This window comes from Cebus imitator, unplaced genomic scaffold (assembly GCF_001604975.1).
Source record: "Cebus imitator isolate Cc_AM_T3 unplaced genomic scaffold, Cebus_imitator-1.0 Scaffold148, whole genome shotgun sequence".
NCBI lineage: Eukaryota > Metazoa > Chordata > Mammalia > Primates > Cebidae > Cebus > Cebus imitator.
In genome coordinates, this window is record NW_016107463.1 from 422,752 (window position 1) to 438,051 (window position 15,300).

Below are 15,300 nucleotides of genomic sequence, written 5' to 3' on the forward strand. Positions count from 1 at the left end.
GTTGACCAGGATGGTCTCGATCTCTTGACCTCGTGATCCACCCGCCTCGGCCTCCCAAAGTGCTGGGATTACAGGCTTGAGCCACCGCGCCCCGCCAAGCTCAACAATCTTAATAGTTCTCAAGAATTTAGATAAAAGCAATCTAGAACCATTTATAACTATCATTTAAAGTGGTACACAGCTGAATAAGTAAGGGATGGTTTATACGGAGCTAAATAGATTTTATAATTATAGGACTTCTCAAAGCCTTTCCTAATGTTCATTGTGAATCTCCAAAGGGAGCTATAGCATGCAACATTCCCCAAGCTTATTTGTCCAAGGGATCTTGGATGTTGCAAGGCCGACCTTTTAAGACTTAGAGGTGTTCCAGAAACTTCTCTTCAGGTCATAGCCGTTAAGCACCCACTGACTATGCCAGTGGATCAATTCTATTTCGGTAAATGTTATTTTCTTCTAAATTTCAATGAGCTAATATGTTGCCTGAAGATGACTATTACTCAGATGCCAAAGTTTTTTGAAGAATGCCCAACAGTAATAAAAGTGTTTTATTTTTAGAATCAGGTGACAGAACCTGTAAGTTCCTTCTCAAGCAAAGTCAGTTCTGTTCAACCACACAGCAAAGTCAGCAGTACGTTGGGATGGCAGTGCATTTGTGCATTCTGATTTGTTTCCATTTAGAAAATGAACTGGTTGTACGGGTGAGCCAGTTGCAAACCAGCCTATTCACAGATGTACCGCTGCCCTTGTGTGGGACCAGCGTTTCTCTCTCTGTCTCAGCAACCCAATTAGTGCCTGGTGAAGCGGGAGTCTTGGAACAACCCGTTTTGTTTGTTCAGATTATCCCATTTCCATTTGCTTTAGCCGTTCCCAAGCTCTTCTGTGGACTTCAGAGAAAATTAATTCAGCTGTTTCAAGGGGAGAGAGCAGGCGATAGAACGCACGCCTCTACCATAACACAACATAACATTTTTAAATTGTTTGCATTTTCTAACACTACTCGAAATGACTTTACAGGGGGCAATGAGCAGAGAAAACAGAGTTGTTTAAAGGAATGTTCAGTAGAAGATTTTACTAAGAAATTCTCCTTTTCTTCTTTGTTGTTCATTTTCCACTTTCAGTACCGAAAAATTTGATTTCCCTTCTACATTTTACAAACACCTGTGGAGTTGTGTTCAGTTCAGTTGTCGAGATGTGCAAAATACAACCGGAAAATTTCGTGGGACAGATTTCTTTCTGTAAAAATAAAACAGTATGACTATGGGTATACTAACGTAGTATATTTCAGGGATGAAAGTGAATGCAAAGGCCAGATGTGGTGGCTCACGCCTGTAATCTCAGCACTCTGAGAGGCCGAGGCAGGTGGATCACTTGTGGTCAGGAGTTCGAGACCAGCCTGACCAACATGGTGAAACCCTGTCTCAATAAAAATACAAAAATTAGCCAGGTGTGATGGCAGGTACCTGTAATCCCAGCTACTCAGGAGACTGAGGCAGGAGAATCACTTGAACCTGGGAGGCGGAGGTTGCAGTGAGCCAAGATTGCACCATTGCACGCCAGCCTGGGTGACAACGTAAGATTCTGCCTCAAAAAAAAAAAAAAAAAAAAGGTAATGCAAAATTGCCCTGAAGCCTTTGATCTTTTTGATCAGTAAGATACTATGAACTGCACAATAGTGTATATATAGTTACTGTCTAAACAAGTGTTGATACAAAAATATAACCATCTTTTCAGTTCAGAGTTTTACATTGCTACTATTTTTCTCAGGTGAGAATTTGCCAGGTCAGTGAAGAGGGATGATTCTTAACCATTTTTAATTGAGAAAGCTTGCCATCCGGAAGTTTCCTACCTGGCCATATGCTGACTTGTATTTGGGAAGTCACACTGATGCATTCCCACCTCTGATATTATTTTTAATTATTAAATAGAGACAGGGCCTCGCTATGTTGCCCAGGCTAATTTCGAACTCCTGGGCTCAAGCAATCCTCCTGCCTCGGCCTCCCAAAGTGCTGATATTACAGGCCTGAGCCACCGTGCCTGGCCCCATCTCTGTTATTTACATGCAATTCTTTTTATTTGATGTGGTCTCCCTGTCTCTTTAAATTCTTGTCTTGCCATTATGGTATGTAGCTATCAGTATTCATGAGCATCCTCTGCTTATTTCTGCCTTGACAAGTCCAGCCCTAGATCGTCTGAGCCTGAATTTCGTTTCCCTGCATGATTATCCTAGAAGTGTGAGCAAGTAGCAAACCATCCCCCATTCAGAAAACATGCTTTCATTCATGTCTTCGGCTCTGTCTCCCTTCTGGCCTTGCGTTCCTAGTGAGTTGCTATTACTCAGCATGTCAGAGGACGGGAAGAGGCTCCATGAGTGAATGAACTAATGAATGAACAGAAGCCTCTGTGTAGGGTGCGGGCTGGTGAGGAGCAGCAGAGAGGTCTGCGTGCATTTCCGTGCTGTGGCTGGAATACGAGCAGCTGTTTCCCGGCTGTGTTTCGGAGCTCTGCCTTTTACACAGTCCCTTCCTCTCACCCGCCTCCACTTCTCTTTCAGGTCCCACCTTTCCTCTTGGCCACATTTTTCTTCCTATGCAGCATATATTTAGGAAGTCACTCTGATTCATCCTCATGCAATTCTTTTCTTGAAATTTACATGCAATTTTTTTTCTTCCTTTCCTTTTTGCTTTAAAATTCTACTTTTTTTCTCCACTTGAATTCCTCTTCTCACTTTTCTGGAACTATCTTCTTTGCAATTTTTTTCTCCAACTATCCTGTCCCCATTATCACCCACTTTATCTGTGTCTAAAGTCATATGTAGCCCCCAGAAGCCAGAAGAGAAGGGAGCCCAAATATCCCCCCTTATTTCCTTAGCATCTTTGCTTGTGTGATAACTAAGGTTCTGAGTAGAGGGGACAGCCAGACATTTACCTTTTTGAAACTGATGTGTGTATTAAAGAACTTCTGTGCACAGAACAGACATTTATATTTTGTCTTCCAAGTATGGGGTAAAATTTCTATCAAAATGGAGAGCTAAAAATTTTTTAATGGGTCGGGTGTGGTGGCTCACGCCTGTAATCCCAGCACTTTGGGAGGCCGAGGCAGGCAGATCACAAGATCAGGAGTTCGAGACCAGCCTGACCAACATGGTGAAGCTCCATCTCTACTAAAAATACAAAAATTGGCCGGGCGTGGTAGCGGGCGCCTGTAATTGCAGCTACTCAGGAGGCTGAGGCAGAAGAATCACTTTAACCCAGGAGGTGGAGGTTGCAGTGAGTCAAGATCACGTCACTGCACTCCAGTCTGGGCGACATATCGAGACTCTTGTCTCAAAAAAAAAAATTAATTAATTAATTAATTTTAATGAATAAGGAAAGCTGAAAGGTATTTTAAGATCTAGGTGTCTACCAACAGTCTGTAAACACATTTATCATCTACTTTTTTCTGTTTTTCAAGCAACACAGGCTTTGCTCATTTATTTTCTAGTAGCTCCAGCCCCAGAGTCCTGGAAGATAATAAGCCCTAAACTCAATGCCTGCCCTCACCAGCACTGTGGAACATTCTGGATGTGAGTCTCCTGTTGGTGAAGAGACAAAATACTTGCAAATTTGGTTTTATTAATGATCCCATCTCAAGCTGCAATTCCCACTGAGGCCTTGGATCACAGTTAATGTGATAATGTAGAATATGGTACCAGAGAATCGATGTCATCTACAGGGGAACTCCATTAGAGAGAAAGTCAAGTCTGTATAGAGTTTCATGCTCATGGATAGCAGGGAACACGTGTTGCATACTGTCAGAACAAGATGGCAAGAGAAGAATGCATTGAATTCCAGATAAAAGCTAAAAGGAAATTATCTTTTAAAAGCCTATAAATATTTCATCAACCCCAAGCCAGCTTCTCAACTCTTCCATTTCGCTTTCTTGATGCCAGGCCCCTTGTAAAGCGCTGCTCTCAGACATGGAAAGATTTGGGCTGGTGAACAGGAATAAAGTGTTGAATTACTGGGCTGAGGGTTCGTTGAAAAGAATTCATTCTTCTCAATGAATGTTTTTCGAACTGTCCTCCTGTAGGTCCAGGAGATTCCATGGACGGGTCTCAGTGGCCATTCTGCCCCTAATATTTTATTTAAAGAAAGAACTCTCATGCCAGTTAAAATGGTTTGAGAAATACTGAACTGTAACATCCATCTCTCAGCTCCTTATTCTAAAGACCATGAATAAGTGTGATGTATGTGAGACAGGAACGACTTGACGTAGCAGTACCCAAACTTAACAGGTTTGCAGCTCCTCCGTCTACTTGATGGTGCTTATATTAGTCAGGGTTCTCCAGAGAGACAGACCAATGCAGGGGAGGGAGGGAGGGACGGGGAGAGAGAGGGAGGGAGGGGGGAATGAGAGAGAAAGAGAGATAGGTGAGTGGACGGACAGATTAGACAGGTAGACAGATTAGATAGGTAGATTACATAGGTTGATGGATAGATGACTGATAGATATTAACAGGTAAGAGAAATGGGTAGATAGGTAGATTAGGTAGATGGATGGGTAGATAGATGATAGATATTAATAGATTAGATAGGTTGGATGGATGAGAAGGGATTTGCTAGGGAAATTGGCTCACACGATTAGGGAGGCTGAGAAGTCCCACAACAGCCCACCTGCACATTAGGGACCCTCGGGTGCCAGTAGCATGGCTGAGTCCAAGTCAGAAGGCCTTAGAACCAGGGGAACCTGGAGTGTAGGTCCTGGAGTCTGAAGGCTAAGGAGCCTGGAGTCGTTGTCCAAGGATGGGAGGGGAGGAGTATGTCCCCGCTCCAGCAGATAGATCCATATGTTTGCCTTTCCTCTGTGTGTGTCCTCTCCAGGCCCTCAGCAGGCTGGATGGTGCCCACCCACATTGAAGATGGCTCTTCCTCATCCCATCTTCAGTGCACCCCAACTCACATGCCAGCCTCTGAAAACACCCTCACAGACACGCCCAAAATAAGGCTTTACTAGGCTTCTAGGTATTCCTTAATCTAGTCAAGTTAACACCTAAAATTAACCATCACAGTGTTCTTTATAATATACTCCTTTAATTTAAAGTAGATTAAATTCAGAAGTTTTGGAAAATCTTCTGACTTCCTTTAAGATAATATAGTTATTATGGGATGCCATTGATGTATTCATTTGTTTTTTAGTTGGATTTGAATTTTTTTTTTTTGCTTAATAAAATGGTAGATATTTATTGTAATATTGAAGCATTATTAAAATCTATACCACAGAAAACAAAAGAATTTCATAATTTCCACTATATTCCTCCATGAGAATATTTTTTCCAAGTTTTTCACCGTGTATACTAGTTTTCCATGTTCCTCAGTATGTATACTAGTTTTCCAGTGTGTATATTAGTTTTCCTTGTTTTTTGGTGTGTGCACCAGTTTTCCATGTTTTTTTGGTGTATATACTAGTTTTCCATGCTTTTCAGTATGTATATTAGTTTTCCCATGTTTTTCAATATCTGTACTAGTTTTTCCATGTTTTTCAGTGTGCATATTAGTTTTCCATGTTTTCCGATGTGTATACTAGTTTTCCATGTTTTCTGGTGCGTATACAAGTTCTTCCATGTTTTTTGGTGTGTGTATTAGTTTTATTAGTTTTCCGTGTTTTTCAGTGTGTATACTAGTTTTCTCTGTTTTTTGGCATGTATACTACTTTTTCCACGTTTTTCAGTGTATATCATGAATATACTAGTTTTTCCATGTTTTCAGTGTGTATAATAGTTTTCCATGTTTTTCGGTGTATATACTAGTTTTCCCATTTTTTTGGTGTGCATACTTGTTTTCCATGTTTTTCAGTGTGTATACTAATTTTCCATGTTTTTCAGTGTATATACTACTTTTGCATGTTTTTTTTTTGGTGTGTATACTAGTTTTCCATGTTTTTCAGTTTGTCTGCTAGTCTTTCTTTTTCTTTTTACACAAATAGGGCCATCCTGCTTTACACCTTGCTTTTTTAATGGTTTTAGAGTTGATCACAGTGTACTTATCCAGCCTTCTCCTGGTGAACTGTGACTTGTTTCCAAGTTTTTTATGAGACCAACAATACGGTTAATCAACATGTGTTCATTTGTAATATTTTTTCACACCTGAGAATTCATGCTGGAGTTCTGGGCTGGGTTTTTTGTCTGTTTGTTTGTTGTTTTTTGATACAGGTGGTTGCTGTGTCACCCAGGCTGAAGTACAGTGGCACAATCTCAGCTCACTGCAACCTCTGTCTCCCAGGTTCAAGTGATTCTCCTGCCTCAGCCTCCCTAGTAGCTGGGATTAACAGTGTGCACCACCACACCCAGCTAATTTTTGTAATTTTAGTAGAGATGGGGTTTCATCATGTTGGCCAGGCTGGTCATGAACTCCTGGCCTCGAGTGATCCACCCACCTCGGCCTCCCAAAGTGCTGGGATTACAGGTGTGAGCCACCGCGCAGGGCCTGGACCCATTTTTAAAAGCACTTGCACAGTAAGAATTCACCTAAGCTATTATATTTAAATTAAATTTTTGAAAACTATTGTGTCTTCAAGGTACTAGGATATTTTTGGCATCTAAAGGAATACTACTGAATTTCTGAAATGAATAATTATTTCCTAAATCTGTCTTTTGAGTAACTCCTGGTTTTCCTGATTTGGGATTGTTTGAAGCAAGGCATGTCTATCACATGACAGATGCACACACACACATATTTTCTCTGCTGTTAGTGGCCACAGCACATACTGACAAGCAAAGCCTGTGCTTACAACCTCTGCTCCCTGGAAGCCTTTGTATAATTTCCTGATACTCAAGAGTCAGCATGAGATCACAAGCATGAACTTCAGAGCCAGACAGCCTGGCTTGAGTGATCATCTCCCCTATGCGTTTGTTGTGTGACTTGAAGCACACTGTTGGACCTGTCTATGCCTTTGTTTCTTCATCTGTAAAATGGGGATGTATGAGGGTTAATGAGTTAGTAGATGGAGTTAGTAGATGAACTAATAGATGAACAGGCACTTGGACCAGTGCCTGTTGACAGGAAGGATGGTATAACACTATTGTCATTATTACCTCAATATTGTGTTGTGTCTGTCCCTGGCTGGACATGTGGAATGTTGGCCACGTCTCCTTTGGATTGTCATTTTGACCCAAAGGTATCCCAGAACCTCCCAGGGTTAAGAAATACCTGGGCAACAAGACGTGCTGTCAAGGAGGTGGAGAAATTGGAACCTTCCTACACTGCTCGTGGGAATGTACAAGAGTGTGGCCACTTTGGAATGGGGTAGCCATCTGGAAGGTCCTCAGAAGGTTAAACATAGAGTTATAGTATGATCAGCAATTCCACTACAGGTGTACACTCAATAAAAATGAAAACATATTATCCACACAAAAACTTACACAAGAATACCTGTGATGGTAGCCAAAAAATAGAAACAAATGTTCATCAACTGATAAATGGAGAAATCAAATGTGGTATGTCCATACAATGGACTCCTATGCTGCCAGAAAAAAAGGAATGGAATAGCCATACATGCTATATATGTAACATAGATGAGCCATGAAAACTGCTAAGGGAAAGAAGCCAGGAATAAAAGACCACATATGATACAATTATTAGGGGTTGCGTACAATGTGGTGTTTCAGGTAGGCAGGAGTGGGGAAGTGACTGCTGATGGATACAGGGTTTCTTTGGGGGGTAATGGGAATGTTCTAAAATTAGATTGTCATAATGGTTGTATAACTCGGAATATACTAAAAACCATTAACTTGTATACTTGAAAGGAGTGAATTATATGGTATGTGAATAAAGCTATTTTTTATTTATTTTATTTTATTTTTTAGAGCTGGCATCTTGCCCTGTCACCCAGGCTGGAATGCAGTCATGTGATCATAGCTCACTGCAGCCTCATATTCTTGGGCTCAAGTGACCCTCCTGCCTCTGCCTCCTGAGTAGCAAAAGCCACATTTAGGGGGAAGAAGGAGCAAACAGCTCCTGAGTTTGGGGGTGGACACCCAGTATCTACCAACTTACTGAAAGCAAGCCATCTGGAGAGAGGCCTGTATTCTGTTTTTAACAAGCCCAGCAAATAAGGCATCATTAAGTAGGTCTCAGAAATACACTGCCATAGAGAATATTATTTTTATTTTACATTGTAAAGTGGGATGGGGTAGGATTCATACCTTTTAGCTTACGTTTTTCTATAGGCTAGGTGCTGTGGAAATATAGGATCTTTTGATGACAATAATGACAGTCTTCAAAGTGAGTGGTGCACATTCTTCCAGAAGTTTTCCACTCCCTGCTCCTGAAGTGCAGTGCCCTAGAGAGCCTCAGACTCATCCCCCAGGGCCCCCGTTCTCTGCAGCCACCATCTCTCCCTGTGCAGGTACAGAGACAGCAGTAAGGGCTTCCGGCACCACCCAGAAACTGACTATGAAATCCCCAGTGTGTCTGACCCTTTCTCTTTAACACTTCGCTTTGCTTACATTTCATTTTGTTCTTGTGTTTCTTATTGCCATGGCAACCCTAATCAATCACTGGACCAAAAATAGCTCTTTCATGTTTTCCAAAGCATGTCTGTAGTGAATTGGAAATTCAGCTCTGCCATGCATTTTACATACGCTGCTTTCATTTCCCGACACTGAACCTGGGAGGTCTTGTGTCTGGAAATTATTCTTGCAGAGGTCCAGATGCCTCACTTGTCTTTCCTGGCGTTCTTCTTCCCCACTGCAGCTCCCCACCATCCCTTCCAAAAGCTACACGTAGATGCCTTTAAATGCTCAACCATCACTTTTCTGCACATTGAGTTTTAGGTGCTGGAGGTTTTACAGGTACCAGAATATCACTTTTCAATAAGAGGTTCATCCTGGTGGATTCCATTGGGTTTGGAAGGCCAATTCTAGATGCTTAGACACCCGATAAAAAGAAGAGGGGCATGGCAGGGAGCAGGTGGCAGCAACACCTGTGAGATTCCTCTGGCTTAGGTGAATCTAAGCTAGAAAATCAAAGATGAGATGATAGAAGAGCTTCTGCCTTGATTCTCCAGCTTCTTCCTAACACTGCTACTGTTTTTTGGGGGTTGGAGCAAAATAAACACTGAATGTCATTAAGTGAATATTTTTTATGATTATTTCTCCACTTTATTCTCCCTGCCAAGCTGTGCCTCTAGTCGAGAAGAAGGAGAGAAGGATAAAAAATAAAAGATTTTTTATGAGAAAGAGGATTCCAGACCTGGAGTGAGCCCAGAGGAGGAAGGAGAGGTGGAGAGGGACAGAAATGACTCACTGATGTCCCCAAGGCTCCAGGGACAGGAGTGCTTTTTTGCCTCCCACTCTGCCTGTAAGCAGAGTCATCTCTGTGGCCTCAAGGGTTCCCAACTTCTGTTTTATGCTTCTGTTTCCTAACTTCTTGGTTTTGGCAATTGGGCCAAGTGAACCAGTGGACATGCAGCCTTTAGATCTAGGAAAGAAAAGAGTTCACCGAGATCCTGGTAGAGTTTTTGTTCCCTGCATGAAGTCAACAGAGGGTCAAGGGAAAGCTCAGAGAAGAGGCCAGCAGAAGGGGCACCTGCTCAGAAGAAGGCACTGCCAAGAATGGAGCCTGGGACATGTGGTGACATTTCCTCAGCAGCAGAGCGGGTCAGTGAGTCTGGAAGAGCCCAAATCTGCTCTGTGTCTTGGCCGCCTTCCTTGCCATGGGAAGGAGCCATTAGGTGTCCTATGGCCGCCTTTCCAGAAGCCTCTGCATCCTTGCATCTTCATAGTGGAGGATCTGCCTTTGACCCCAGCTCAGCTTTCTCATCCACATTGCCTAGGAGGGTGCAGTGGAGTGGACCAACATCTCTCCAGCACCTGCCAGACGCTGCCTGGCCCTGGGCATTCGTTATCTCTTTCCATCCTCACTCCACAGCTTTGAGGTTGCAATTGTCTCCATTTGATAGATGAGGAAACTGAAACTCAGAGGGATTCGGGAATTTGCCTCAAGTCACATAGTTTGCTGGAAAAGAAGCTGGGGTTTGAACTGAAGTCTGTTTTGCTCCCAAAACCAGTATTTTTTTTTTTCCTTCTAAATCGCCATGCCCCCTCTCTGTGAGCTAGGTGTCTGCTGCCACCTCTGGACACCAGATAATGACAAGCTTGCTGATATCAGTTACTAGTATATATCACCCTGGGCAATAAACAGTGGCCACTGATTGACAAAGCAGGTGGTGTCATAGGTAGAACTACTAAGTCAGAAAAAGCACCAATTCTCCCTTCCCTTGCATATGCTTGAACCTCAAAGTCAGTGACGCTTTATTCAGATGAAAGCCAGATGGGTGCTTTGGAAGGAGACAGCCAGCAGGCTGGGTGTTGTGTTGATATTCTCTTGCTGTGTAACAAATCCCCCACAAATTTAGCAACTGAAAACAACACAAGTGGCTGGGTGCAATGGCTCACGCCTATAATACCAGCACTTTAGGGGGCTGAGGTTGGAGGATCACTTCAGCTCAGCAGTTTGAGACCAGCCTGGGCAACAGTGAGAGCTCGTCTCCACTGAAAATTAAAAAATTAGCTGGGTGTAGTGATGCACGCCTGTAGTCTCAGTTGTTCAGGAGGCTGAGGCGGGAGGATTGCTTGAGCACAGGAGGTTGAGGCTGCAGCAAGCCAAGCTAGCTATGATCACACCACTGCATTCCAGCCTGGGCAACAGAATGAGACTCTGTCTCAAAAGAAAAAAGTAACGCAGGTTTGTTATCTTGCAGTTTCCATGGGTCAGGAGTTGGAACCCAGGCTAGCTGGGTCCTTGGCTCAGGGACTCATCAGGTGGAAATCAAGGCATCAACCAAGGTTTCAGTTTCACCGGAGATGCAGGGTCCTCTTCCACACTCACTGGTGGTTGGCAGGATTCATTGCTTGTGGTTATAGGATGGAGGTCGAGTTTTCTCCTGGCTCTCCTGCGGGTGTCAGTCAATATCTTTCAGTTTCCAGTCAGTATCTCTTGGGTCCTATCCACGTGGCTATCTCACAACTTCAAAGCCAGCAAAAGAATTGCTGCTTTTTCTGAAGTGAAGTCTTGTATACTGAGACTGAATCTCAGGAGTGAGTGACTGTCCGGTCTTTTTGGTATCAATCAAAGGCTGTGCCCCCTCTCAAGGTTCAAGGGGGCAGCCAGGGGAGTGACAACCCATCATATCTTCAGGCCCTGCTCATACCCGAGGGGAAGGATTACACAGGATGTGTGCACCAGTGGCCAGGACTCTGGAGGCCATCTCAGAATTCTGTCTGCAGTGGGGTTTTCAGTCTTTCCTTCATGTATTGTGGGCCAAATGGTACTTTAAACATTTAGCATTTCCAAAAGACTGTTCCTTAGAGGGCGCTGGAAGCTTCAGAAGCCCTTAGACATCTTCCTGTTTTAGCCAGTGGCTACAACCTCGTGTCTCTCTTCTCGGAGCAAGTTCAGGTGTGGTTACATCACTTTCCCAACTGTTTTTCTACTCCCACATTCCTGACAGATCCCTTGTAATACAGCATCTCTCCATCCAAAGACATATATCAGAATCTTTAGGGAACAGCGCATATTTTGAGAAAAAGTCCAGGGTTGGAAGGTGGGGTTGCCTTTTTCCCGTTGACGTTTGAGAATGGCTAGGTTAGATGGTATATTCCTAGTGCAAACAAAAGCCTTAGTCACAGAAAGCATTATTTGAGCAAACCTAAACTAAAGGGCGTCCTTTGACACCTGAAGAAGCTGAGTAAAGAGGGAGCGTGAAGAAGAAGGGGGTTGACTTTGACAACCACCATTCCAGCGGTACTGGAGTTGGGGGGACCCTCCTGTTGGAGTGAGAGCTTACCACCTGGTTGCTGAGCTTGGCACACAGACAGCAAATGGTCATGGTGACAAAGGAGATACGTGCTGTGATAAAGGGACAAACGGAATACTGCCAGCAGGCATGGGATAATCATTCTGAAGTGGTACTTGAGATGGTCTTTGATTAAGATTTGGGAAAGAAATTTTGGACTGACAGAACCATGAGCAAAAAAAAAAAAAAAAAGTCCTGGCAGCAGGAGGTGTTCCAGGGAAGGCAGAGTGGACCTAGCTTTAGGGTGGAGCTAAAGCCAATGACTGTGTCCTTGTAAGAAGAGAAGAGAGCACGGAGACCCAGAGAGAAGAAGGGGATGTGGAGACGGAGGCAGAGACTGGAGTGATACAGCCACTCCCGGGGCCACCAACAGCTGGAAGAGGCAAGGACAGAGTCTCTCCCAGAGGCTTCAGAGGGACAGTGGCTCAGCCATCACCTCGGTTTCAGGCTTCTAGCCTCCAGACCGTGAGAATAAACTGCAGCTGTTTCAAGCCACCCAGTTTGTGGAATTGGCTACAGTAACCTAGAGTACCAGTCCATTCGCATTCAGTCTGGACCTTTCGAGTTTGATGAACCTGTAGGGCCTTTGCTGGGGATGACCGGTGGGCAGCTGGAAGTAGAGGCGCTGGAATTTGAGATGTTGACGTGGGAGGCATCTGAAAAAAAAAAAAAGGTTCTAAAAAGTCAGAAGCAGTTGAGATCACCAGGGGAGAAGGTTTGCATCAAGAAAAGAGGCTGTAGGTAGGGTAGGACCTGAGGGATCTCCTGCAGGGAAGGAGTGGAGGCGGGAAGAGAAGGCTGAACCGCTGCTCAGAACAGAAGAGTTGCTCAGTCATGTTGCCATGTAGAGAGGTCTCCAGGGTGCAAATGGAAGTGATGGTGCTTGGGAGATTCTTTAATGATCAGGTGGGAGGTGGAAAAAAGTAGAGACAGTAAGCACTGACTCCTCTTTTTTTTTTTTTTTTTTGATGGAGTCTTGCTCTGTCACCCAGGCTGGAGTGCAGTGGCACAATCTCAGCTCACTACAACCTCCGCCTCCCAGGTTCAAGTGATTCTCCTGTCTCAGCCTCTCGACTAGCTGGGATTATAGGCACCCACCATGATGACCAGCTAGTTTTGTATTTTTGTGAAGATGGGGCTTCACATGTTGGCCAGGCTGGTCTTGAACTCCTGGCCTCAGGTGATCCACCCACCTCAGCCTCCCAAAGTACTGGGACTGCAGACATGAGCCACCAAGCCTGGCCACTGACTACTCTTTTAATAAGTTTTGTTATGAAGACAGAGAGATACAGGATTGATTATAGATGGGGAAGAAGTAAAATCAAGGGAACTTTGTGCTTATTTATTTTTTAAGAATGTGACGCTTTTCATTAAGTTTTTAGGCTGTGGGAAGGAAGCAGGGAGAAGATACAAATAATCAATGAAACAAGGTTCCAGAGAAGAGCTTACAAATAATTTTTACTGTGCACCTACTATGTACCAGTCACTGTGCTGGGGTTTAGCTATGTGATCTCATTGATCTTCTGAACACTGCTACAGAGTGGAGAATGATTGTCCCCATTCTCTACTTGGGGCAACTGAGGTTGAGAATAGTAAAATAACTTGCCCAGGTTACCATATCTCGGATTTGAGCCCAAGTCAGCTGACTCCAGTGTCTCAGAGCTTTTCATCATATTATTTCTCTGCTGGAAAAGAGGAGGATGTATCTTTCTCTGATTCACAAAGAATAAGAAACGTAAAGAAATAAGCAGATTTGTAATGGAGGAAAGGGACGCGGTAGGTGTTCCTATCATGTGGTCAGTGTCCTCATTAGAATGTGACTCAAAGCGATCAGCTGCGAGGGAGAGGGGAGAAAGGGTGAAGCCAGGCAGGGGACCGTGAGAGGGGAAGGGATTTAGGATAGATCAGTGGGTGAGATACTACAGGGAGCCAATCAGAAAGAAGTAAAAGACCTTGCTTTAAAGCTAAGCTTCCGCTAGGATTAGTGGGCTGGATTTTTAGAGAAACCAACCTACATGGGGGAGGCAGAAGTTTGTCTTAACATGGACATCTCCCCAGAGAGATTTCAGTGACAGCACCAAAGGAGCTCGAAGCCACAGATAATGCTGATTTTAACTTGAGACACCCACACACCCCAGGACTCTGAGAACAAGTCATCAGACATCCCCAGGGATTATCAGCCCCAACCGCCTGCCACAGAAGAAAGTGCTGACCAGCTCGGAGTTAGCAGGAGCTGTTCTCCGGCCACCCCCGTGAAGCCAGGTGCACTTCAGCCTCGTGGCAAGGTTGCCATTCTGATATGAAAATATTCAAAGTCCTCACTCAAAAATAACAACATCTGCTAATTTGCATGGGAGTTTTGCATTTCATATTTGGGTTTAATACGCAAATGCTAAAATTCATGTGTTGGGCTAGCTAGGTGGTTTAGAGGTGCAGCGGGGAAAAACTCCTCATGGTGTTCCACTCCGGTGCACCGAGACCCACGCCCAGCCTGCACAACCCTGTTCTCTCCCCACTCCTTGGATTGACTCTCATGTGAATGATGGGATAAAAAATACGAATTCGATTTACCTAAAGACTTGTCATGTCTAAGAGGGTCTCTCGGCTAGGGCGTTCCCCCCATGTTCCCGTGTCTGCTATGGGGTCCGAGTCCTCCAGTGTCTTCATTTGAGATGAGCAGCTGCTCCTTGGTGCCACTTGGACCCGGGTGTGAGGGCAGCGGTTATGGAGTGAGAGGTTTGAGAGGAGACAGCAGAGAAGGTGTTAATGAATAATCGCGGGGCCTCATTCTCCGTAAAGGCAATTACTGGGATTGATTGTTTCCGTGTTTCCTTAGTCACGGTTCAGATCGCTTGTTTCACTTAGATTAAGACAGATGCATGCTGAATGCGCCCTGGCATGGGATGCCAGGAGAATTATCAGTGGCACATCCCAGACCTCTGCCTTCTCGTGCAGGTGCCACCAAGGGTCTGAAAGGGGAGCATGGTCATTGTGCGGCTGAAGCACGTGTATGCTATAGCCAGGTGGTTTTCCAGCTTGAGCATGCCTCAGCATACCCTAGAGGGCTTTGTAAACAGATTGCTGAAGCCCACCTCCAGAGTTTCTGATTTAGCTGGTCTGCTGAAGAATTTGCATTTCCTTTTTTTTTCCTTGTTTTTTTCTTTTTGAGATGGAGTCTCACTCTGTTGCTTAGGCTAGAGTGCAATGGCGCGATCTCAGCTCACTGCAACCTCTACCTCACGGATTAAAGCGATTCTCATGCCTCAGCCTCCCTAGTAACTGGAATTACAGGGTTGCACTACCCCACCCGGTTAATTTTTGTATTTTTAGTATAGACAGAGTTTCACCATGTTGGCCAGGCTGGTCTCGAACCCCTGACCTCAGGTGATATGCCCGCCTTGGTCTCCCGAGTGCTGGGATTACAGGCGTGAGCCACCACACCTAGCCAAGTATTTGCATTTCTCTCTC

The 15,300-nt window shown here is 44.3% G+C and overlaps 1 protein-coding gene across 2 annotated transcripts in view; it reads left to right on the forward strand.

Moving 5' to 3' along the window:
- PITPNC1 (phosphatidylinositol transfer protein cytoplasmic 1) overlaps positions 1 to 15,300 on the forward strand; it is a 324,051-nt gene that overhangs the window by 189,527 nt on the left and 119,224 nt on the right. The window lies entirely within an intron of this gene.